Below are 24064 nucleotides of genomic sequence, written 5' to 3'. Positions count from 1 at the left end.
ATCCTTGGGTGGCTCCGTAGTTTGAAACCAATTCTGGTTATCGCTTCTCGGCCTTTTGGCTAAGATCAAGTGTAGTATCTGTTCTTATCAGTTTAATATCTGATACGTCCCCTATCTGGGGACCATATATTAAATGGATTTTTAGAACAGGGAGATGGAAAAAGAGCTTGCTCTGTCCACTCCACGCATTGACCTGGTATTGCAGTATCTCCAGGACCGGTGCACCCCTTCTTTAATGCAGTTTCTAAAATCAGAAAGAATTGAATTCAATGTTTTTTGTTCATTTTGCTTGTTTGTCGGATTTTGGGATGGACTCTTTGGCTTTGCTTTTCTTCTCCTCATTGGATTTTTCATGTTCAAAGTTGCAGAAGCCAGATTACAAGCTCATTTTGGTTCAACTTCAGCAACTGTGCATTGCATTGCCATGTAATGTGATGCAATGCTATCTTTCTAGCTCTCCCTTTTTACTTCCTTTTGGATAAACAGACATATTAGGCAAGCATTTTGGAGCTTTCACCTAAATAACTACAGGTGGTGAGATAAGCTGCACAATATAATTGACCTTTCAGTATATTGTTGCACACACACCATCTATTTAGCAAATGCCCTTGTTATCAACAGCAGCCTTTTAAACTCACCTGAGCTAACAGGTATGTGCGCTGGTTACTCTGCTGCGCTTAAAATTTCTTTTTTGGTTTGCTACAATGCCTTTTCTGAAACGTTGTCTCCTTCTGCTGGAACACTGACTTCTTTCATTTAATGCCTGCAGACTATAAAAGAGAACCCAACCCAAAAAGTTTGGTTGATTAGTCTGTGGCATTCTGTTAAACTGTTGCTTATGGCGGTCTCTGTGAGCTTCTCAGCGACATTCAGCCAGCCAGGTATCCTGCCTGCAGTAGATGGAATGTGGCAATGGAACGCTGGCTGCGCGTGTCATAATAGGCTCTGAGCCTTTATATACCTGTGCACAGCAGCAGCCACCTTCAGTCTGCTGCTGGACAGCCAGCAGCAGCAGCAGCAGGAGAGGTATGTAATCAGGAGCCCTCCTGCTAAGGGTAGACAGCTGCTCGTTCCACCCCACCCCCCGCCTTAATTGGTTCTCCTCCCTTCCAACGGTGTTGAGGCGGGTGGGAACAGCAGGGGGTGAAGGTGCTGTGTTTAAAGAGGTGGAGTTATGCAGATCTAAAACGCGTGGATTGCAGCAGCAGCAAGCCGAAAAGTGCAGGCATGTAAGGGAACTAGAGGTTGACAACATGTCTTCTTAACTGGAGTCCAGGAGCTCATCTCCACAAATGGACTTTTCAGGATCCTTGGGTGGCTCCGTAGTTTGAAACCAATTCTGGTTATCGCTTCTCGGCCTTTTGGCTAAGATCAAGTGTAGTATCTGTTCTTATCAGTTTAATATCTGATACGTCCCCTATCTGGGGACCATATATTAAATGGATTTTTAGAACAGGGAGATGGAAAAAGAGCTTGCTCTGTCCACTCCACGCATTGACCTGGTATTGCAGTATCTCCAGGACCGGTGCACCCCTTCTTTAATGCAGTTTCTAAAATCAGAAAGAATTGAATACAATGTTTTTTGTTCATTTTGCTTGTTTGTCGGATTTTGGGATGGACTCTTTGGCTTTGCTTTTCTTCTCCTCATTGGATTTTTCATGTTCAAAGTTGCAGAAGCCAGATTACAAGCTCATTTTGGTTCAACTTCATCAACTGTGCATTGCATTGCCATGTAATGTGATGCAATGCTATCTTTCTAGCTCTCCCTTTTTACTTCCTTTTGGATAAACAGACATATTAGGCAAGCATTTTGGAGCTTTCACCTAAATAACTACAGGTGGTGAGATAAGCTGCACAATATAATTGACCTTTCAGTATATTGTTGCACACACACCATCTATTTAGCAAATGCCCTTGTTATCAACAGCAGCCTTTTAAACTCACCTGAGCTAACAGGTATGTGCGCTGGTTACTCTGCTGCGCTTAAAATTTCTTTTTTGGTTTGCTACAATGCCTTTTCTGAAACGTTGTCTCCTTCTGCTGGAACACTGACTTCTTTCATTTAATGCCTGCAGACTATAAAAGAGAACCCAACCCAAAAAGTTTGGTTGATTAGTCTGTGGCATTCTGTTAAACTGTTGCTTATGGCGGTCTCTGTGAGCTTCTCAGCGACATTCAGCCAGCCAGGTATCCTGCCTGCAGTAGATGGAATGTGGCAATGGAACGCTGGCTGCGCGTGTCATAATAGGCTCTGAGCCTTTAAATACCTGTGCACAGCAGCAGCCACCTTCAGTCTGCTGCTGGACAGCCAGCAGCAGCAGCAGCAGGAGAGGTATGTAATCAGGAGCCCTCCTGCTAAGGGTAGACAGCTGCTCGTTCCACCCCACCCCCCGCCTTAATTCGTTCTCCTCCCTTCCAACGGTGTTGAGGCGGGTGGGAACAGCAGGGGGTGAAGGTGCTGTGTTTAAAGAGGTGGAGTTATGCAGATCTAAAACGCGTGGATTGCAGCAGCAGCAAGCCGAAAAGTGCAGGCATGTAAGGGATCTAGAGGTTGACAACATGTCTTCTTAACGGGAGTCCAGGAGCTCATCTCCACAAATGGACTTTTCAGGATCCTTGGGTGGCTCCGTAGTTTGAAACCAATTCTGGTTATCGCTTCTCGGCCTTTTGGCTAAGATCAAGTGTAGTATCTTTTGAAAAGGCAGTTTTGTCCTTGGGCTGCCCTAGTAAATTGATGCATATTACACACTGGTTTGGTGCACTTGTTAGTACGCCAGGTGGCTCATAGAGTTATCTGATGGAAAACATGGCCCTCCAGGATCGAAGTCACTAGGCTGGGTAAGTGTGAGGGCTTTGGAGCAATGTGCCCCAGGAGTAGGCGCCCTGGTGGGAGTCCAAGCTTACTGGGACTGGGAACCCCAGAAAGTCTTGGCTTCGTAGCACGCCGCACCTTTGCCAATCATACTTTCTGAGCAACCCCCCCTATTCCTGGCCTCCGGGCTAGGAAGGGGAATTTTTATAAACCCGGTCGGAGGTCCGGTCAGCTTTGGGCTGAGAAACCAACACAGGCTCCAGCTCCACTAGGGTGGCAGCCTAGATGGAAGCTGGGAGCACGAAAACGGCTCTTCTCCGGCTTCGGCTAGGGAGAGCATCGGAGATCCCTGACCCTCGCTGTGGCCTTCTGGCTCGGAGGGATGGGGATGGTTTATTGGGGACCCTTTCCTCCGGGAAGGGTCCACATGAATCCTCGCCTCGTGCGCTGTTTTGGTGTGACTTCGGTCACATTTTTCAGTGCCTTGGATGCAGCTTCAATCAAAAATCTGTTCTTATCAGTTTAATATCTGCTACGTCCCCTATCTGGGGACCATATATTAAATGGATTTTTAGAACAGGGAGATGGAAAAAGAGCTTGCTCTGTCCACTCCACACATTGACCTGGTATTGCAGTATCTCCAGGACCGGTGCGCCCCTTCTTTAATGCAGTTTCTAAAATCAGAAAGAATTGAATTCAATGTTTTTTGTTCATTTTGCTTGTTTGTCGGATTTTGGGATGGACTCTTTGGCTTTGCTTTTCTTCTCCTCATTGGATTTTTCATGTTCAAAGTTGCAGAAGCCAGATTACAAGCTCATTTTGGTTCAACTTCAGCAACTGTGCATTGCATTGCCATGTAATGTGATGCAATGCTATCTTTCTAGCTCTCCCTTTTTACTTCCTTTTGGATAAACAGACATATTAGGCAAGCATTTTGGAGCTTTCACCTAAATAACTACAGGTGGTGAGATAAGCTGCACAATATAATTGACCTTTCAGTATATTGTTGCACACACACCATCTATTTAGCAAATGCCCTTGTTATCAACAGCAGCCTTTTAAACTCACCTGAGCTAACAGGTATGTGCGCTGGTTACTCTGCTGCGCTTAAAATTTCTTTTTTGGTTTGCTACAATGCCTTTTCTGAAACGTTGTCTCCTTCTGCTGGAACACTGACTTCTTTCATTTAATACCTGCAGACTATAAAAGAGAACCCAACCCAAAAAGTTTGGTTGATTAGTCTGTGGCATTCTGTTAAACTGTTGCTTATGGCGGTCTCTGTGAGCTTCTCAGCGACATTCAGCCAGCCAGGTATCCTGCCTGCAGTAGATGGAATGTGGCAATGGAACGCTGGCTGCGCGTGTCATAATAGGCTCTGAGCCTTTATATACCTGTGCACAGCAGCAGCCACCTTCAGTCTGCTGCTGGACAGCCAGCAGCAGCAGCAGCAGGAGAGGTATGTAATCAGGAGCCCTCCTGCTAAGGGTAGACAGCTGCTCGTTCCACCCCACCCCCTGCCTTAATTGGTTCTCCTCCCTTCCAACGGTGTTGAGGCAGGTGGAAACAGCAGGGGGTGAAGGTGCTGTGTTTAAAGAGGTGGAGTTATGCAGATCTAAAACGCGTGGATTGCAGCAGCAGCAAGCCGAAAAGTGCAGGCATGTAAGGGATCTAGAGGTTGACAACATGTCTTCTTAACGGGAGTCCAGGAGCTCATCTCCACAAATGGACTTTTCAGGATCCTTGGGTGGCTCCGTAGTTTGAAACCAATTCTGGTTATCGCTTCTCGGCCTTTTGGCTAAGATCAAGTGTAGTATCTGTTCTTATCAGTTTAATATCTGATACGTCCCCTATCTGGGGACCATATATTAAATGGATTTTTAGAACAGGGAGATGGAAAAAGAGCTTGCTCTGTCCACTCCACGCATTGACCTGGTATTGCAGTATCTCCAGGACCGGTGCACCCCTTCTTTAATGCAGTTTCTAAAATCAGAAAGAATTGAATTCAATGTTTTTTGTTCATTTTGCTTGTTTGTCGGATTTTGGGATGGACTCTTTGGCTTTGCTTTTCTTCTCCTCATTGGATTTTTCATGTTCAAAGTTGCAGAAGCCAGATTACAAGCTCATTTTGGTTCAACTTCAGCAACTGTGCATTGCATTGCCATGTAATGTGATGCAATGCTATCTTTCTAGCTCTCCCTTTTTACTTCCTTTTGGATAAACAGACATATTAGGCAAGCATTTTGGAGCTTTCACCTAAATAACTACAGGTGGTGAGATAAGCTGCACAATATAATTGACCTTTCAGTATATTGTTGCACACACACCATCTATTTAGCAAATGCCCTTGTTATCAACAGCAGCCTTTTAAACTCACCTGAGCTAACAGGTATGTGCGCTGGTTACTCTGCTGCGCTTAAAATTTCTTTTTTGGTTTGCTACAATGCCTTTTCTGAAACGTTGTCTCCTTCTGCTGGAACACTGACTTCTTTCATTTAATGCCTGCAGACTATAAAAGAGAACCCAACCCAAAAAGTTTGGTTGATTAGTCTGTGGCATTCTGTTAAACTGTTGCTTATGGCGGTCTCTGTGAGCTTCTCAGCGACATTCAGCCAGCCAGGTATCCTGCCTGCAGTAGATGGAATGTGGCAATGGAACGCTGGCTGCGCGTGTCATAATAGGCTCTGAGCCTTTATATACCTGTGCACAGCAGCAGCCACCTTCAGTCTGCTGCTGGACAGCCAGCAGCAGCAGCAGCAGGAGAGGTATGTAATCAGGAGCCCTCCTGCTAAGGGTAGACAGCTGCTCGTTCCACCCCACCCCCCGCCTTAATTGGTTCTCCTCCCTTCCAACGGTGTTGAGGCGGGTGGGAACAGCAGGGGGTGAAGGTGCTGTGTTTAAAGAGGTGGAGTTATGCAGATCTAAAACGCGTGGATTGCAGCAGCAGCAAGCCGAAAAGTGCAGGCATGTAAGGGATCTAGAGGTTGACAACATGTCTTCTTAACGGGAGTCCAGGAGCTCATCTCCACAAATGGACTTTTCAGGATCCTTGGGTGGCTCCGTAGTTTGAAACCAATTCTGGTTATCGCTTCTCGGCCTTTTGGCTAAGATCAAGTGTAATATCTGTTCTTATCAGTTTAATATCTGATACGTCCCCTATCTGGGGACCATATATTAAATAGATTTTTAGACCAGGGAGATGGAAAAAGAGCTTGCTCTGTCCACTCCACGCATTGACCTGGTATTGCAGTATCTCCAGGACCGGTGCACCCCTTCTTTAATGCAGTTTCTAAAATCAGAAAGAATTGAATTCAATGTTTTTTGTTCATTTTGCTTGTTTGTCGGATTTTGGGATGGACTCTTTGGCTTTGCTTTTCTTCTCCTCATTGGATTTTTCATGTTCAAAGTTGCAGAAGCCAGATTACAAGCTCATTTTGGTTCAACTTCAGCAACTGTGCATTGCATTGCCATGTAATGTGATGCAATGCTATCTTTCTAGCTCTCCCTTTTTACTTCCTTTTGGATAAACAGACATATTAGGCAAGCATTTTGGAGCTTTCACCTAAATAACTACAGGTGGTGAGATAAGCTGCACAATATAATTGACCTTTCAGTATATTGTTGCACACACACCATCTATTTAGCAAATGCCCTTGTTATCAACAGCAGCCTTTTAAACTCACCTGAGCTAACAGGTATGTGCGCTGGTTACTCTGCTGCGCTTAAAATTTCTTTTTTGGTTTGCTACAATGCCTTTTCTGAAGCGTTGTCTCCTTCTGCTGGAACACTGACTTCTTTCATTTAATGCCTGCAGACTATAAAAGAGAACCCAACCCAAAAAGTTTGGTTGATTTGTCTGTGGCATTCTGTTAAACTGTTGCTTATGGCGGTCTCTGTGAGCTTCTCAGCGACATTCAGCCAGCCAGGTATCCTGCCTGCAGTAGATGGAATGTGGCAATGGAACGCTGGCTGCGCGTGTCATAATAGGCTCTGAGCCTTTATATACCTGTGCACAGCAGCAGCCACCTTCAGTCTGCTGCTGGACAGCCAGCAGCAGCAGCAGCAGGAGAGGTATGTAATCAGGAGCCCTCCTGCTAAGGGTAGACAGCTGCTCGTTCCACCCCACCCCCCGCCTTAATTGGTTCTCCTCCCTTCCAACGGTGTTGAGGCGGGTGGGAACAGCAGGGGGTGAAGGTGCTGTGTTTAAAGAGGTGGAGTTATGCAGATCTAAAACGCGTGGATTGCAGCAGCAGCAAGCCGAAAAGTGCAGGCATGTAAGGGATCTAGAGGTTGACAACATGTCTTCTTAACGGGAGTCCAGGAGCTCATCTCCACAAATGGACTTTTCAGGATCCTTGGGTGGCTCCGTAGTTTGAAACCAATTCTGGTTATCGCTTCTCGGCCTTTTGGCTAAGATCAAGTGTAGTATCTGTTCTTATCAGTTTAATATCTGATACGTCCCCTATCTGGGGACCATATATTAAATGGATTTTTAGAACAGGGAGATGGAAAAAGAGCTTGCTCTGTCCACTCCACGCATTGACCTGGTATTGCAGTATCTCCAGGACCGGTGCACCCCTTCTTTAATGCAGTTTCTAAAATCAGAAAGAATTGAATTCAATGTTTTTTGTTCATTTTGCTTGTTTGTCGGATTTTGGGATGGACTCTTTGGCTTTGCTTTTCTTCTCCTCATTGGATTTTTCATGTTCAAAGTTGCAGAAGCAAGATTACAAGCTCATTTTGGTTCAACTTCAGCAACTGTGCATTGCATTGCCATGTAATGTGATGCAATGCTATCTTTCTAGCTCTCCCTTTTTACTTCCTTTTGGATAAACAGACATATTAGGCAAGCATTTTGGAGCTTTCACCTAAATAACTACAGGTGGTGAGATAAGCTGCACAATATAATTGACCTTTCAGTATATTGTTGCACACACACCATCTATTTAGCAAATGCCCTTGTTATCAACAGCAGCCTTTTAAACTCACCTGAGCTAACAGGTATGTGCGCTGGTTACTCTGCTGCGCTTAAAATTTCTTTTTTGGTTTGCTACAATGCCTTTTCTGAAACGTTGTCTCCTTCTGCTGGAACACTGACTTCTTTCATTTAATGCCTGCAGACTATAAAAGAGAACCCAACCCAAAAAGTTTGGTTGATTAGTCTGTGGCATTCTGTTAAACTGTTGCTTATGGCGGTCTCTGTGAGCTTCTCAGCGACATTCAGCCAGCCAGGTATCCTGCCTGCAGTAGATGGAATGTGGCAATGGAACGCTGGCTGCGCGTGTCATAATAGGCTCTGAGCCTTTATATACCTGTGCACAGCAGCAGCCACCTTCAGTCTGCTGCTGGACAGCCAGCAGCAGCAGCAGCAGGAGAGGTATGTAATCAGGAGCCCTCCTGCTAAGGGTAGACAGCTGCTCGTTCCACCCCACCCCCCGCCTTAATTGGTTCTCCTCCCTTCCAACGGTGTTGATGCGGGTGGGAACAGCAGGGGGTGAAGGTGCTGTGTTTAAAGAGGTGGAGTTATGCAGATCTAAAACGCGTGGATTGCAGCAGCAGCAAGCCGAAAAGTGCAGGCATGTAAGGGATCTAGAGGTTGACAACATGTCTTCTTAACGGGAGTCCAGGAGCTCATCTCCACAAATGGACTTTTCAGGATCCTTGGGTGGCTCCGTAGTTTGAAACTAATTCTGGTTATCGCTTCTCGGCCTTTTGGCTAAGATCAAGTGTAGTATCTGTTCTTATCAGTTTAATATCTGATACGTCCCCTATCTGGGGACCATATATTAAATGGATTTTTAGAACAGGGAGATGGAAAAAGAGCTTGCTCTGTCCACTCCACGCATTGACCTGGTATTGCAGTATCTCCAGGACCGGTGCACCCCTTCTTTAATGCAGTTTCTAAAATCAGAAAGAATTGAATTCAATGTTTTTTGTTCATTTTGCTTGTTTGTCGGATTTTGGGATGGACTCTTTGGCTTTGCTTTTCTTCTCCTCATTGGATTTTTCATGTTCAAAGTTGCAGAAGCCAGATTACAAGCTCATTTTGGTTCAACTTCAGCAACTGTGCATTGCATTGCCATGTAATGTGATGCAATGCTATCTTTCTAGCTCTCCCTTTTTACTTCCTTTTGGATAAACAGACATATTAGGCAAGCATTTTGGAGCTTTCACCTAAATAACTACAGGTGGTGAGATAAGCTGCACAATATAATTGACCTTTCAGTATATTGTTGCACACACACCATCTATTTAGCAAATGCCCTTGTTATCAACAGCAGCCTTTTAAACTCACCTGAGCTAACAGGTATGTGCGCTGGTTACTCTGCTGCGCTTAAAATTTCTTTTTTGGTTTGCTACAATGCCTTTTCTGAAACGTTGTCTCCTTCTGCTGGAACACTGACTTCTTTCATTTAATGCCTGCAGACTATAAAAGAGAACCCAACCCAAAAAGTTTGGTTGATTAGTCTGTGGCATTCTGTTAAACTGTTGCTTATGGCGGTCTCTGTGAGCTTCTCAGTGACATTCAGCCAGCCAGGTATCCTGCCTGCAGTAGATGGAATGTGGCAATGGAACGCTGGCTGCGCGTGTCATAATAGGCTCTGAGCCTTTATATACCTGTGCACAGCAGCAGCCACCTTCAGTCTGCTGCTGGACAGCCAGCAGCAGCAGCAGCAGGAGAGGTATGTAATCAGGAGCCCTCCTGCTAAGGGTAGACAGCTGCTCGTTCCACCCCACCCCCCGCCTTAATTGGTTCTCCTCCCTTCCAACGGTGTTGAGGCGGGTGGGAACATCAGGGGGTGAAGGTGCTGTGTTTAAAGAGGTGGAGTTATGCAGATCTAAAACGCGTGGATTGCAGCAGCAGCAAGCCGAAAAGTGCAGGCATGTAAGGGATCTAGAGGTTGACAACATGTCTTCTTAACGGGAGTCCAGGAGCTCATCTCCACAAATGGACTTTTCAGGATCCTTGGGTGGCTCCGTAGTTTGAAACCAATTCTGGTTATCGCTTCTCGGCCTTTTGGCTAAGATCAAGTGTAGTATCTGTTCTTATCAGTTTAATATCTGATACGTCCCCTATCTGGGGACCATATATTAAATGGATTTTTAGAACAGGGAGATGGAAAAAGAGCTTGCTCTGTCCACTCCACGCATTGACCTGGTATTGCAGTATCTCCAGGACCGGTGCACCCCTTCTTTAATGCAGTTTCTAAAATCAGAAAGAATTGAATTCAATGTTTTTTGTTCATTTTGCTTGTTTGTCGGATTTTGGGATGGACTCTTTGGCTTTGCTTTTCTTCTCCTCATTGGATTTTTCATGTTCAAAGTTGCAGAAGCCAGATTACAAGCTCATTTTGGTTCAACTTCAGCAACTGTGCATTGCATTGCCATGTAATGTGATGCAATGCTATCTTTCTAGCTCTCCCTTTTTACTTCCTTTTAGATAAACAGACATATTAGGCAAGCATTTTGGAGCTTTCACCTAAATAACTACAGGTGGTGAGATAAGCTGCACAATATAATTGACCTTTCAGTATATTGTTGCACACACACCATCTATTTAGCAAATGCCCTTGTTATCAACAGCAGCCTTTTAAACTCACCTGAGCTAACAGGTATGTGCGCTGGTTACTCTGCTGCGCTTAAAATTTCTTTTTTGGTTTGCTACAATGCCTTTTCTGAAATGTTGTCTCCTTCTGCTGGAACACTGACTTCTTTCATTTAATGCCTGCAGACTATAAAAGAGAACCCAACCCAAAAAGTTTGGTTGATTAGTCTGTGGCATTCTGTTAAACTGTTGCTTATGGCGGTCTCTGTGAGCTTCTCAGCGACATTCAGCCAGCCAGGTATCCTGCCTGCAGTAGATGGAATGTGGCAATGGAACGCTGGCTGCGCGTGTCATAATAGGCTCTGAGCCTTTATATACCTGTGCACAGCAGCAGCCACCTTCAGTCTGCTGCTGGACAGCCAGCAGCAGCAGCAGCAGGAGAGGTATGTAATCAGGAGCCCTCCTGCTAAGGGTAGACAGCTGCTCGTTCCACCCCACCCCCCGCCTTAATTGGTTCTCCTCCCTTCCAACGGTGTTGAGGCGGGTGGGAACAGCAGGGGGTGAAGGTGCTGTGTTTAAAGAGGTGGAGTTATGCAGATCTAAAACGCGTGGATTGCAGCAGCAGCAAGCCGAAAAGTGCAGGCATGTAAGGGATCTAGAGGTTGACAACATGTCTTCTTAACGGGAGTCCAGGAGCTCATCTCCACAAATGGACTTTTCAGGATCCTTGGGTGGCTCCGTAGTTTGAAACCAATTCTGGTTATCGCTTCTCGGCCTTTTGGCTAAGATCAAGTGTAGTATCTGTTCTTATCAGTTTAATATCTGATACGTCCCCTATCTGGGGACCATATATTAAATGGATTTTTAGAACAGGGAGATGGAAAAAGAGCTTGCTCTGTCCACTCCACGCATTGACCTGGTATTGCAGTATCTCCAGGACCGGTGCACCCCTTCTTTAATGCAGTTTCTAAAATCAGAAAGAATTGAATTCAATGTTTTTTGTTCATTTTGCTTGTTTGTCGGATTTTGGGATGGACTCTTTGGCTTTGCTTTTCTTCTTCTCATTGGATTTTTCATGTTCAAAGTTGCAGAGGCCAGATTACAAGCTCATTTTGGTTCAACTTCAGCAACTGTGCATTGCATTGCCATGTAATGTGATGCAATGCTATCTTTCTAGCTCTCCCTTTTTACTTCCTTTTGGATAAACAGACATATTAGGCAAGCATTTTGGAGCTTTCACCTAAATAACTACAGGTGGTGAGATAAGCTGCACAATATAATTGACCTTTCAGTATATTGTTGCACACACACCATCTATTTAGCAAATGCCCTTGTTATCAACAGCAGCCTTTTAAACTCACCTGAGCTAACAGGTATGTGCGCTGGTTACTCTGCTGCGCTTAAAATTTCTTTTTTGGTTTGCTACAATGCCTTTTCTGAAACGTTGTCTCCTTCTGCTGGAACACTGACTTCTTTCATTTAATGCCTGCAGACTATAAAAGAGAACCCAACCCAAAAAGTTTGGTTGATTAGTCTGTGGCATTCTGTTAAACTGTTGCTTATGGCGGTCTCTGTGAGCTTCTCAGCGACATTCAGCCAGCCAGGTATCCTGCCTGCAGTAGATGGAATGTGGCAATGGAACGCTGGCTGCGCGTGTCATAATAGGCTCTGAGCCTTTATATACCTGTGCACAGCAGCAGCCACCTTCAGTCTGCTGCTGGACAGCCAGCAGCAGCAGCAGCAGGAGAGGTATGTAATCAGGAGCCCTCCTGCTAAGGGTAGACAGCTGCTCGTTCCACCCCACCCCCCGCCTTAATTGGTTCTCCTCCCTTCCAACGGTGTTGAGGCGGGTGGGAACAGCAGGGGGTGAAGGTGCTGTGTTTAAAGAGGTGGAGTTATGCAGATCTAAAACGCGTGGATTGCAGCAGCAGCAAGCCGAAAAGTGCAGGCATGTAAGGGATCTAGAGGTTGACAACATGTCTTCTTAACGGGAGTCCAGGAGCTCATCTCCACAAATGGACTTTTCAGGATCCTTGGGTGGCTCCGTAGTTTGAAACCAATTCTGGTTATCGCTTCTCGGCCTTTTGGCTAAGATCAAGTGTAGTATCTTTTGAAAAGGCAGTTTTGTCCTTGGGCTGCCCTAGTAAATTGATGCATATTACACACTGGTTTGGTGCACTTGTTAGTACGCCAGGTGGCTCATAGAGTTATCTGATGGAAAACATGGCCCTCCAGGATCGAAGTCACTAGGCTGGGTAAGTGTGAGGGCTTTGGAGCAATGTGCCCCAGGAGTAGGCGCCCTGGTGGGAGTCCAAGCTTACTGGGACTGGGAACCCCAGAAAGACTTGGCTTCGTAGCACGCCGCACCTTTGCCAATCATACTTTCTGAGCAACCCCCCCTATTCCTGGCCTCCGGGCTAGGAAGGGGAATTTTTATAAACCCGGTCGGAGGTCCGGTCAGCTTTGGGCTGAGAAACCAACACAGACTCCAGCTCCACTAGGGTGGCAGCCTAGATGGAAGCTGGGAGCACGAAAACGGCTCTTCTCCGGCTTCGGCTAGGGAGAGCATCGGAGATCCCTGACCCTCGCTGTGGCCTTCTGGCTCGGAGGGATGGGGATGGTTTATTGGGGACCCTCTCCTCCGGGAAGGGTCCACATGAATCTTCGCCTCGTGCGCTGTTTTGGCGTGACTTCGGTCACATTTTCAGCGCCTTGGATGCAGCTTCAATCAAAAAATCTGTTCTTATCAGTTTAATATCTGATACGTCCCCTATCTGGGGACCATATATTAAATGGATTTTTAGAACAGGGAGATGGAAAAAGAGCTTGCTCTGTCCACTCCACGCATTGACCTGGTATTGCAGTATCTCCAGGACCGGTGCACCCCTTCTTTAATGCAGTTTCTAAAATCAGAAAGAATTGAATTCAATGTTTTTTGTTCATGTTGCTTGTTTGTCGGATTTTGGGATGGACTCTTTGGCTTTGCTTTTCTTCTTCTCATTGGATTTTTCATGTTCAAAGTTGCAGAAGCCAGATTACAAGCTCATTTTGGTTCAACTTCAGCAACTGTGCATTGCATTGCCATGTAATGTGATGCAATGCTATCTTTCTAGCTCTCCCTTTTTACTTCCTTTTGGATAAACAGACATATTAGGCAAGCATTTTGGAGCTTTCACCTAAATAACTACAGGTGGTGAGATAAGCTGCACAATATAATTGACCTTTCAGTATATTGTTGCACACACACCATCTATTTAGCAAATGCCCTTGTTATCAACAGCAGCCTTTTAAACTCACCTGAGCTAACAGGTATGTGCGCTGGTTACTCTGCTGCGCTTAAAATTTCTTTTTTGGTTTGCTACAATGCCTTTTCTGAAACGTTGTCTCCTTCTGCTGGAACACTGACTTCTTTCATTTAATGCCTGCAGACTATAAAAGAGAACCCAACCCAAAAAGTTTGGTTGATTAGTCTGTGGCATTCTGTTAAACTGTTGCTTATGGCGGTCTCTGTGAGCTTCTCAGCGACATTCAGCCAGCCAGGTATCCTGCCTGCAGTAGATGGAATGTGGCAATGGAACGCTGGCTGCGCGTGTCATAATAGGCTCTGAGCCTTTATATGCCTGTGCACAGCAGCAGCCACCTTCAGTCTGCTGCTGGACAGCCAGCAGCAGCAGCAGCAGGAGAGGTATGTAATCAGGAGCCCTCCTGCTAAGGGTAGACAGCTGCTCGTTCCACCCCACCCCCCGCCTTAATTGGTTCTCCTCCCTTCCAACGGTGTTGAGGCGGGTGGGAACAGCAGGGGGTGAAGTTGCTGTGTTTAAAGAGGTGGAGTTATGCAGATCTAAAACGCGTGGATTGCAGCAGCAGCAAGCCGAAAAGTGCAGGCATGTAAGGGATCTAGAGGTTGACAACATGTCTTCTTAACGGGAGTCCAGGAGCTCATCTCCACAAATGGACTTTTCAGGATCCTTGGGTGGCTCCGTAGTTTGAAACCAATTCTGGTTATCGCTTCTCGGCCTTTTGGCTAAGATCAAGTGTAGTATCTGTTCTTATCAGTTTAATATCTGATACGTCCCCTATCTGGGGACCATATATTAAATGGATTTTTAGAACAGGGAGATGGAAAAAGAGCTTGCTCTGTCCACTCCACGCATTGACCTGGTATTGCAGTATCTCCAGGACCGGTGCACCCCTTCTTTAATGCAGTTTCTAAAATCAGAAAGAATTGAATTCAATGTTTTTTGTTCATTTTGCTTGTTTGTCGGATTTTGGGATGGACTCTTTGGCTTTGCTTTTCTTCTCCTCATTGGATTTTTCATGTTCAAAGTTGCAGAAGCCAGATTACAAGCTCATTTTGGTTCAACTTCAGCAACTGTGCATTGCATTGCCATGTAATGTGATGCAATGCTATCTTTCTAGCTCTCCCTTTTTACTTCCTTTTGGATAAACAGACATATTAGGCAAGCATTTTGGAGCTTTCACCTAAATAACTACAGGTGGTGAGATAAGCTGCACAATATAATTGACCTTTCAATATATTGTTGCACACACACCATCTATTTAGCAAATGCCCTTGTTATCAACAGCAGCCTTTTAAACTCACCTGAGCTAACAGGTATGTGCGCTGGTTACTCTGCTGCGCTTAAAATTTCTTTTTTGGTTTGCTACAATGCCTTTTCTGAAACGTTGTCTCCTTCTGCTGGAACACTGACTTCTTTCATTTAATGCCTGCAGACTATAAAAGAGAACCCAACCCAAAAAGTTTGGTTGATTAGTCTGTGGCATTCTGTTAAACTGTTGCTTATGGCGGTCTCTGTGAGCTTCTCAGCGACATTCAGCCAGCCAGGTATCCTGCCTGCAGTAGATGGAATGTGGCAATGGAACGCTGGCTGCGCGTGTCATAATAGGCTCTGAGCCTTTATATACCTGTGCACAGCAGCAGCCACCTTCAGTCTGCTGCTGGACAGCCAGCAGCAGCAGCAGCAGGAGAGGTATGTAATCAGGAGCCCTCCTGCTAAGGGTAGACAGCTGCTCGTTCCACCCCACCCCCCGCCTTAATTGGTTCTCCTCCCTTCCAACGGTGTTGAGGCGGGTGGGAACAGCAGGGGGTGAAGGTGCTGTGTTTAAAGAGGTGGAGTTATGCAGATCTAAAACGCGTGGATTGCAGCAGCAGCAAGCCGAAAAGTGCAGGCATGTAAGGGATCTAGAGGTTGACAACATGTCTTCTTAACGAGAGTCCAGGAGCTCATCTCCACAAATGGACTTTTCAGGATCCTTGGGTGGCTCCGTAGTTTGAAACCAATTCTGGTTATCGCTTCTCGGCCTTTTGGCTAAGATCAAGTGTAGTATCTGTTCTTATCAGTTTAATATCTGATACGTCCCCTATCTGGGGACCATATATTAAATGGATTTTTAGAACAGGGAGATGGAAAAAGAGCTTGCTCTGTCCACTCCACGCATTGACCTGGTATTGCAGTATCTCCAGGACCGGTGCACCCCTTCTTTAATGCAGTTTCTAAAATCAGAAAGAATTGAATTCAATGTTTTTTGTTCATTTTGCTTGTTTGTCGGATTTTGGGATGGACTCTTTGGCTTTGCTTTTCTTCTCCTCATTGGAGTTTTCATGTTCAAAGTTGCAGAAGCCAGATTACAAGCTCATTTTGGTTCAACTTCAGCAACTGTGCATTGCATTGCCATGTAATGTGATGCAATGCTATCTTTCTAGCTCTCCCTTTTTACTTCCTTTTGGATAAACAGACATATTAGGCAAGCATTTTGGAGCTTTCACCTAAATAACTACAGGTGGTGAGATAAGCTGCACAATATAATTGACCTTTCAGTATATTGTTGCACACACACCATCTATTTAGCAAATGCCCTTGTTATCAACAGCAGCCTTTTAAACTCACCTGAGCTAACAGGTATGTGCGCTGGTTACTCTGCTGCGCTTAAAATTTCTTTTTTGGTTTGCTACAATGCCTTTTCTGAAACGTTGTCTCCTTCTGCTGGAACACTGACTTCTTTCATTTAATGCCTGCAGACTATAAAAGAGAACCCAACCCAAAAAGTTTGGTTGATTAGTCTGTGGCATTCTGTTAAACTGTTGCTTATGGCGGTCTCTGTGAGCTTCTCAGCGACATTCAGCCAGCCAGGTATCCTGCCTGCAGTAGATGGAATGTGGCAATGGAACGCTGGCTGCGCGTGTCATAATAGGCTCTGAGCCTTTATATACCTGTGCACAGCAGCAGCCACCTTCAGTCTGCTGCTGGACAGCCAGCAGCAGCAGCAGCAGGAGAGGTATGTAATCAGGAGCCCTCCTGCTAAGGGTAGACAGCTGCTCGTTCCACCCCACCCCCCGCCTTAATTGGTTCTCCTCCCTTCCAACGGTGTTGAGGCGGGTGGGAACAGCAGGGGGTGAAGGTGCTGTGTTTAAAGAGGTGGAGTTATGCAGATCTAAAACGCGTGGATTGCAGCAGCAGCAAGCCGAAAAGTGCAGGCATGTAAGGGATCTAGAGGTTGACAACATGTCTTCTTAACGGGAGTCCAGGAGCTCATCTCCACAAATGGACTTTTCAGGATCCTTGGGTGGCTCCGTAGTTTGAAACCAATTCTGGTTATCGCTTCTCGGCCTTTTGGCTAAGATCAAGTGTAGTATCTGTTCTTATCAGTTTAATATCTGATACGTCCCCTATCTGGGGACCATATATTAAATGGATTTTTAGAACAGGGAGATGGAAAAAGAGCTTGCTCTGTGGACTCCACGCATTGACCTGGTATTGCAGTATCTCCAGGACCGGTGCACCCCTTCTTTAATGCAGTTTCTAAAATCAGAAAGAATTGAATTCAATGTTTTTTGTTCATTTTGCTTGTTTGTCGGATTTTGGGATGGACTCTTTGGCTTTGCTTTTCTTCTCCTCATTGGATTTTTCATGTTCAAAGTTGCAGAAGCCAGATTACAAGCTCATTTTGGTTCAACTTCAGCAACTGTGCATTGCATTGCCATGTAATGTGATGCAATGCTATCTTTCTAGCTCTCCCTTTTTACTTCCTTTTGGATAAACAGACATATTAGGCAAGCATTTTGGAGCTTTCACCTAAATAACTACAGGTGGTGAGATAAGCTGCACAATATAATTGACCTTTCAGTATATTGTTGCACACACACCATCTATTTAGCAAATGCCCTTGTTATCAACAGCAGCCTTTTAAACTCACCTGAGCTAACAGGTATGTGCGCTGGTTACTCTGCTGCGCTTAAAATTTCTTTTTTGGTTTGCTACAATGCCTTTTCTGAAACGTTGTCTCCCTCTGCTGGAACACTGACTTCTTTCATTTAATGCCTGCAGACTATAAAAGAGAACCCAACCCAAAAAGTTTGGTTGATTAGTCTGTGGCATTCTGTTAAACTGTTGCTTATGGCGGTCTCTGTGAGCTTCTCAGCGACATTCAGCCAGCCAGGTATCCTGCCTGCAGTAGATGGATTGTGGCAATGGAACGCTGGCTGCGCGTGTCATAATAGGCTCTGAGCCTTTATATACCTGTGCACAGCAGCAGCCACCTTCAGTCTGCTGCTGGACAGCCAGCAGCAGCAGCAGCAGGAGAGGTATGTAATCAGGAGCCCTCCTGCTAAGGGTAGACAGCTGCTCGTTCCACCCCACCCCCCGCCTTAATTGGTTCTCCTCCCTTCCAACGGTGTTGAGGCGGGTGGGAACAGCAGGGGGTGAAGGTGCTGTGTTTAAAGAGGTGGAGTTATGCAGATCTAAAACGCGTGGATTGCAGCAGCAGCAAGCCGAAAAGTGCAGGCATGTAAGGGATCTAGAGGTTGACAACATGTCTTCTTAACGGGAGTCCAGGAGCTCATCTCCACAAATGGACTTTTCAGGATCCTTGGGTGGCTCCGTAGTTTGAAACCAATTCTGGTTATCGCTTCTCGGCCTTTTGGCTAAGATCAAGTGTAGTATCTGTTCTTATCAGTTTAATATCTGATACGTCCCCTATCTGGGGACCATATATTAAATGGATTTTTAGAACAGGGAGATGGAAAAAGAGCTTGCTCTGTCCACTCCACGCATTGACCTGGTATTGCAGTATCTCCAGGACCGGTGCACCCCTTCTTTAATGCAGTTTCTAAAATCAGAAAGAATTGAATTCAATGTTTTTTGTTCATTTTGCTTGTTTGTCGGATTTTGGGATGGACTCTTTGGCTTTGCTTTTCTTCTCCTCATTGGATTTTTCATGTTCAAAGTTGCAGAAGCCAGATTACAAGCTCATTTTGGTTCAACTTCAGCAACTGTGCATTGCATTGCCATGTAATGTGATGCAATGCTATCTTTCTAGCTCTCCCTTTTTACTTCCTTTTGGATAAACAGACATATTAGGCAAGCATTTTGGAGCTTTCACCTAAATAACTACAGGTGGTGAGATAAGCTGCACAATATAATTGACCTTTCAGTATATTGTTGCACACACACCATCTATTTAGCAAATGCCCTTGTTATCAACAGCAGCCTTTTAAACTCACCTGAGCTAACAGGTATGTGCGCTGGTTACTCTGCTGCGCTTAAAATTTCTTTTTTGGTTTGCTACAATGCCTTTTCTGAAACGTTGTCTCCCTCTGCTGGAACACTGACTTCTTTCATTTAATGCCTGCAGACTATAAAAGAGAACCCAACCCAAAAAGTTTGGTTGATTAGTCTGTGGCATTCTGTTAAACTGTTGCTTATGGCGGTCTCTGTGAGCTTCTCAGCGACATTCAGCCAGCCAGGTATCCTGCCTGCAGTAGATGGAATGTGGCAATGGAACGCTGGCTGCGCGTGTCATAATAGGCTCTGAGCCTTTATATACCTGTGCACAGCAGCAGCCACCTTCAGTCTGCTGCTGGACAGCCAGCAGCAGCAGCAGCAGGAGAGGTATGTAATCAGGAGCCCTCCTGCTAAGGGTAGACAGCTGCTTGTTCCACCCCACCCCCCGCCTTAATTGGTTCTCCTCCCTTCCAACGGTGTTGAGGCGGGTGGGAACAGCAGGGGGTGAAGGTGCTGTGTTTAAAGAGGTGGAGTTATGCAGATCTAAAACGCGTGGATTGCAGCAGCAGCAAGCCGAAAAGTGCAGGCATGTAAGGGATCTAGAGGTTGACAACATGTCTTCTTAACGGGAGTCCAGGAGCTCATCTCCACAAATGGACTTTTCAGGATCCTTGGGTGGCTCCGTAGTTTGAAACCAATTCTGGTTATCGCTTCTCGGCCTTTTGGCTAAGATCAAGTGTAGTATCTGTTCTTATCAGTTTAATATCTGATACGTCCCCTATCTGGGGACCATATATTAAATGGATTTTTAGAACAGGGAGATGGAAAAAGAGCTTGCTCTGTCCACTCCACGCATTGACCTGGTATTGCAGTATCTCCAGGACCGGTGCACCCCTTCTTTAATGCAGTTTCTAAAATCAGAAAGAATTGAATTCAATGTTTTTTGTTCATTTTGCTTGTTTGTCGGATTTTGGGATGGACTCTTTGGCTTTGCTTTTCTTCTCCTCATTGGATTTTTCATGTTCAAAGTTGCAGAAGCCAGATTACAAGCTCATTTTGGTTCAACTTCAGCAACTGTGCATTGCATTGCCATGTAATGTGATGCAATGCTATCTTTCTAGCTCTCCCTTTTTACTTCCTTTTGGATAAACAGACATATTAGGCAAGCATTTTGGAGCTTTCACCTAAATAACTACAGGTGGTGAGATAAGCTGCACAATATAATTGACCTTTCAGTATATTGTTGCACACACACCATCTATTTAGCAAATGCCCTTGTTATCAACAGCAGCCTTTTAAACTCACCTGAGCTAACAGGTATGTGCGCTGGTTACTCTGCTGCGCTTAAAATTTCTTTTTTGGTTTGCTACAATGCCTTTTCTGAAACGTTGTCTCCCTCTGCTGGAACACTGACTTCTTTCATTTAATGCCTGCAGACTATAAAAGAGAACACAACCCAAAAAGTTTGGTTGATTAGTCTGTGGCATTCTGTTAAACTGTTGCTTATGGCGGTCTCTGTGAGCTTCTCAGCGACATTCAGCCAGCCAGGTATCCTGCCTGCAGTAGATGGAATGTGGCAATGGAACGCTGGCTGCGCGTGTCATAATAGGCTCTGAGCCTTTATATACCTGTGCACAGCAGCAGCCACCTTCAGTCTGCTGCTGGACAGCCAGCAGCAGCAGCAGCAGGAGAGGTATGTAATCAGGAGCCCTCCTGCTAAGGGTAGACAGCTGCTCGTTCCACCCCACCCCCCGCCTTAATTGGTTCTCCTCCCTTCCAACGGTGTTGAGGCGGGTGGGAACAGCAGGGGGTGAAGGTGCTGTGTTTAAAGAGGTGGAGTTATGCAGATCTAAAACGCGTGGATTGCAGCAGCAGCAAGCCGAAAAGTGCAGGCATGTAAGGGATCTAGAGGTTGACAACATGTCTTCTTAACGGGAGTCCAGGAGCTCATCTCCACAAATGGACTTTTCAGGATCCTTGGGTGGCTCCGTAGTTTGAAACCAATTCTGGTTATCGCTTCTCGGCCTTTTGGCTAAGATCAAGTGTAGTATCTGTTCTTATCAGTTTAATATCTGATACGTCCCCTATCTGGGGACCATATATTAAATGGATTTTTAGAACAGGGAGATGGAAAAAGAGCTTGCTCTGTCCACTCCACGCATTGACCTGGTATTGCAGTATCTCCAGGACCGGTGCACCCCTTCTTTAATGCAGTTTCTAAAATCAGAAAGAATTGAATTCAATGTTTTTTGTTCATTTTGCTTGTTTGTCGGATTTTGGGATGGACTCTTTGGCTTTGCTTTTCTTCTCCTCATTGGATTTTTCATGTTCAAAGTTGCAGAAGCCAGATTACAAGCTCATTTTGGTTCAACTTCAGCAACTGTGCATTGCATTGCCATGTAATGTGATGCAATGCTATCTTTCTAGCTCTCCCTTTTTACTTCCTTTTGGATAAACAGACATATTAGGCAAGCATTTTGGAGCTTTCACCTAAATAACTACAGGTGGTGAGATAAGCTGCACAATATAATTGACCTTTCAGTATATTGTTGCACACACACCATCTATTTAGCAAATGCCCTTGTTATCAACAGCAGCCTTTTAAACTCACCTGAGCTAACAGGTATGTGCGCTGGTTACTCTGCTGCGCTTAAAATTTCTTTTTTGGTTTGCTACAATGCCTTTTCTGAAACGTTGTCTCCCTCTGCTGGAACACTGACTTCTTTCATTTAATGCCTGCAGACTATAAAAGAGAACCCAACCCAAAAAGTTTGGTTGATTAGTCTGTGGCATTCTGTTAAACTGTTGCTTATGGCGGTCTCTGTGAGCTTCTCAGCGACATTCAGCCAGCCAGGTATCCTGCCTGCAGTAGATGGAATGTGGCAATGGAACGCTGGCTGCGCGTGTCATAATATTCTCTGAGCCTTTATATACCTGTGCACAGCAGCAGCCACCTTCAGTCTGCTGCTGGACAGCCAGCAGCAGCAGCAGCAGGAGAGGTATGTAATCAGGAGCCCTCCTGCTAAGGGTAGACAGCTGCTCGTTCCACCCCACCCCCCGCCTTAATTGGTTCTCCTCCCTTCCAACGGTGTTGAGGCGGGTGGGAACAGCAGGGGGTGAAGGTGCTGTGTTTAAAGAGGTGGAGTTATGCAGATCTAAAACGCGTGGATTGCAGCAGCAGCAAGCCGAAAAGTGCAGGCATGTAAGGGATCTAGAGGTTGACAACATGTCTTCTTAACGGGAGTCCAGGAGCTCATCTCCACAAATGGACTTTTCAGGATCCTTGGGTGGCTCCGTAGTTTGAAACCAATTCTGGTTATCGCTTCTCGGCCTTTTGGCTAAGATCAAGTGTAGTATCTGTTCTTATCAGTTTAATATCTGATACGTCCCCTATCTGGGGACCATATATTAAATGGATTTTTAGAACAGGGAGATGGAAAAAGAGCTTGCTCTGTCCAATCCACGCATTGACCTGGTATTGCAGTATCTCCAGGACCGGTGCACCCCTTCTTTAATGCAGTTTCTAAAATCAGAAAGAATTGAATTCAATGTTTTTTGTTCATTTTGCTTGTTTGTCGGATTTTGGGATGGACTCTTTGGCTTTGCTTTTCTTCTCCTCATTGGATTTTTCATGTTCAAAGTTGCAGAAGCCAGATTACAAGCTCATTTTGGTTCAACTTCAGCAACTGTGCATTGCATTGCCATGTAATGTGATGCAATGCTATCTTTCTAGCTCTCCCTTTTTACTTCCTTTTGGATAAACAGACATATTAGGCAAGCATTTTGGAGCTTTCACCTAAATAACTACAGGTGGTGAGATAAGCTGCACAATATAATTGACCTTTCAGTATATTGTTGCACACACACCATCTATTTAGCAAATGCCCTTGTTATCAACAGCAGCCTTTTAAACTCACCTGAGCTAACAGGTATGTGCGCTGGTTACTCTGCTGCGCTTAAAATTTCTTTTTTGGTTTGCTACAATGCCTTTTCTGAAACGTTGTCTCCCTCTGCTGGAACACTGACTTCTTTCATTTAATGCCTGCAGACTATAAAAGAGAACCCAACCCAAAAAGTTTGGTTGATTAGTCTGTGGCATTCTGTTAAACTGTTGCTTATGGCGGTCTCTGTGAGCTTCTCAGCGACATTCAGCCAGCCAGGTATCCTGCCTGCAGTAGATGGAATGTGGCAATGGAACGCTGGCTGCGCGTGTCATAATAGGCTCTGAGCCTTTATATACCTGTGCACAGCAGCAGCCACCTTCAGTCTGCTGCTGGACAGCCAGCAGCAGCAGCAGGAGAGGTATGTAATCAGGAGCCCTCCTGCTAAGGGTAGACAGCTGCTCGTTCCACCCCACCCCCCGCCTTAATTGGTTCTCCTCCCTTCCAATGGTGTTGAGGCGGGTGGGAACAGCAGGGGGTGAAGGTGCTGTGTTTAAAGAGGTGGAGTTATGCAGATCTAAAACGCGTGGATTGCAGCAGCAGCAAGCCGAAAAGTGGAGGCATGTAAGGGATCTAGAGGTTGACAACATGTCTTCTTAACGGGAGTCCAGGAGCTCATCTCCACAAATGGACTTTTCAGGATCCTTGGGTGGCTCCGTAGTTTGAAACAAATTCTGGTTATCGCTTCTCGGCCTTTTGGCTAAGATCAAGTGTAGTATCTGTTCTTATCAGTTTAATATCTGATACGTCCCCTATCTGGGGACCATATATTAAATGGATTTTTAGACCAGGGAGATGGAAAAAGAGCTTGCTCTGTCCACTCCACGCATTGACCTGGTATTGCAGTATCTCCAGGACCGGTGCACCCCTTCTTTAATGCAGTTTCTAAAATCAGAAAGAATTGAATTCAATGTTTTTTGTTCATTTTGCTTGTTTGTCGGATTTTGGGATGGACTCTTTGGCTTTGCTTTTCTTCTCCTCATTGGATTTTTCATGTTCAAAGTTGCAGAAGCCAGATTACAAGCTCATTTTGGTTCAACTTCAGCAACTGTGCATTGCATTGCCATGTAATGTGATGCAATGCTATCTTTCTAGCTCTCCCTTTTTACTTCCTTTTGGATAAACAGACATATTAGGCAAGCATTTTGGAGCTTTCACCTAAATAACTACAGGTGGTGAGATAAGCTGCACAATATAATTGACCTTTCAGTATATTGTTGCACACACACCATCTATTTAGCAAATG

General features: G+C 45.2%; 17 non-coding genes and 3 pseudogenes across 17 annotated transcripts; all 20 read left to right on the top strand.

Annotated features, from left to right (window-relative positions):
* The first annotated feature begins 39 nt into the window (after positions 1 to 39).
* On the top strand, positions 40 to 230 carry LOC141275254 (U2 spliceosomal RNA). The gene has a single exon (XR_012323502.1). It is a non-coding gene; the product is annotated as a U2 spliceosomal RNA (small nuclear RNA).
* A 1115-nt stretch (positions 231 to 1345) lies between these two features.
* Positions 1346 to 1536, top strand: LOC141275253 (U2 spliceosomal RNA). Its single transcript, XR_012323501.1, has one exon. It is a non-coding gene; the product is annotated as a U2 spliceosomal RNA (small nuclear RNA).
* A 1115-nt stretch (positions 1537 to 2651) lies between these two features.
* On the top strand, positions 2652 to 2767 carry LOC141151112 (U2 spliceosomal RNA; annotated as a pseudogene).
* A 524-nt stretch (positions 2768 to 3291) lies between these two features.
* Positions 3292 to 3472, top strand: LOC141150663 (U2 spliceosomal RNA; annotated as a pseudogene).
* A 1115-nt stretch (positions 3473 to 4587) lies between these two features.
* LOC141275252 (U2 spliceosomal RNA) lies at positions 4588 to 4778 on the top strand. Its single transcript, XR_012323500.1, has one exon. It is a non-coding gene; the product is annotated as a U2 spliceosomal RNA (small nuclear RNA).
* A 1115-nt stretch (positions 4779 to 5893) lies between these two features.
* LOC141149817 (U2 spliceosomal RNA) lies at positions 5894 to 6084 on the top strand. The gene has a single exon (XR_012246101.1). It is a non-coding gene; the product is annotated as a U2 spliceosomal RNA (small nuclear RNA).
* Positions 6085 to 7199: 1115 nt separating this feature from the next.
* LOC141275250 (U2 spliceosomal RNA) lies at positions 7200 to 7390 on the top strand. Its single transcript, XR_012323498.1, has one exon. It is a non-coding gene; the product is annotated as a U2 spliceosomal RNA (small nuclear RNA).
* A 1115-nt stretch (positions 7391 to 8505) lies between these two features.
* Positions 8506 to 8696, top strand: LOC141275249 (U2 spliceosomal RNA). Its single transcript, XR_012323497.1, has one exon. It is a non-coding gene; the product is annotated as a U2 spliceosomal RNA (small nuclear RNA).
* A 1115-nt stretch (positions 8697 to 9811) lies between these two features.
* On the top strand, positions 9812 to 10002 carry LOC141275248 (U2 spliceosomal RNA). Its single transcript, XR_012323496.1, has one exon. It is a non-coding gene; the product is annotated as a U2 spliceosomal RNA (small nuclear RNA).
* Positions 10003 to 11117: 1115 nt separating this feature from the next.
* Positions 11118 to 11308, top strand: LOC141275247 (U2 spliceosomal RNA). Its single transcript, XR_012323495.1, has one exon. It is a non-coding gene; the product is annotated as a U2 spliceosomal RNA (small nuclear RNA).
* A 1115-nt stretch (positions 11309 to 12423) lies between these two features.
* Positions 12424 to 12539, top strand: LOC141151111 (U2 spliceosomal RNA; annotated as a pseudogene).
* Positions 12540 to 13051: 512 nt separating this feature from the next.
* Positions 13052 to 13244, top strand: LOC141150223 (U2 spliceosomal RNA). The gene has a single exon (XR_012246481.1). It is a non-coding gene; the product is annotated as a U2 spliceosomal RNA (small nuclear RNA).
* Positions 13245 to 14359: 1115 nt separating this feature from the next.
* Positions 14360 to 14550, top strand: LOC141275246 (U2 spliceosomal RNA). The gene has a single exon (XR_012323494.1). It is a non-coding gene; the product is annotated as a U2 spliceosomal RNA (small nuclear RNA).
* Positions 14551 to 15665: 1115 nt separating this feature from the next.
* On the top strand, positions 15666 to 15856 carry LOC141275245 (U2 spliceosomal RNA). Its single transcript, XR_012323493.1, has one exon. It is a non-coding gene; the product is annotated as a U2 spliceosomal RNA (small nuclear RNA).
* Positions 15857 to 16971: 1115 nt separating this feature from the next.
* LOC141149731 (U2 spliceosomal RNA) lies at positions 16972 to 17162 on the top strand. The gene has a single exon (XR_012246019.1). It is a non-coding gene; the product is annotated as a U2 spliceosomal RNA (small nuclear RNA).
* A 1115-nt stretch (positions 17163 to 18277) lies between these two features.
* Positions 18278 to 18468, top strand: LOC141275244 (U2 spliceosomal RNA). The gene has a single exon (XR_012323492.1). It is a non-coding gene; the product is annotated as a U2 spliceosomal RNA (small nuclear RNA).
* Positions 18469 to 19583: 1115 nt separating this feature from the next.
* Positions 19584 to 19774, top strand: LOC141275243 (U2 spliceosomal RNA). The gene has a single exon (XR_012323491.1). It is a non-coding gene; the product is annotated as a U2 spliceosomal RNA (small nuclear RNA).
* Positions 19775 to 20889: 1115 nt separating this feature from the next.
* Positions 20890 to 21080, top strand: LOC141275242 (U2 spliceosomal RNA). The gene has a single exon (XR_012323490.1). It is a non-coding gene; the product is annotated as a U2 spliceosomal RNA (small nuclear RNA).
* Positions 21081 to 22195: 1115 nt separating this feature from the next.
* On the top strand, positions 22196 to 22386 carry LOC141149847 (U2 spliceosomal RNA). The gene has a single exon (XR_012246130.1). It is a non-coding gene; the product is annotated as a U2 spliceosomal RNA (small nuclear RNA).
* A 1112-nt stretch (positions 22387 to 23498) lies between these two features.
* LOC141149489 (U2 spliceosomal RNA) lies at positions 23499 to 23689 on the top strand. The gene has a single exon (XR_012245783.1). It is a non-coding gene; the product is annotated as a U2 spliceosomal RNA (small nuclear RNA).
* The last annotated feature ends 375 nt before the right edge of the window (positions 23690 to 24064 follow it).

The sequence above is a fragment of the Phyllobates terribilis genome, unplaced genomic scaffold (genome assembly GCF_046119375.1).
Source record: "Phyllobates terribilis strain yellow unplaced genomic scaffold, ASM4611937v1 Scaffold_5__5_contigs__length_657084704, whole genome shotgun sequence".
Lineage (NCBI taxonomy): Eukaryota > Metazoa > Chordata > Amphibia > Anura > Dendrobatidae > Phyllobates > Phyllobates terribilis.
Note: the sequence above shows the minus strand (reverse complement) of the source record. Positions and strands in the feature narration are given on the sequence as shown.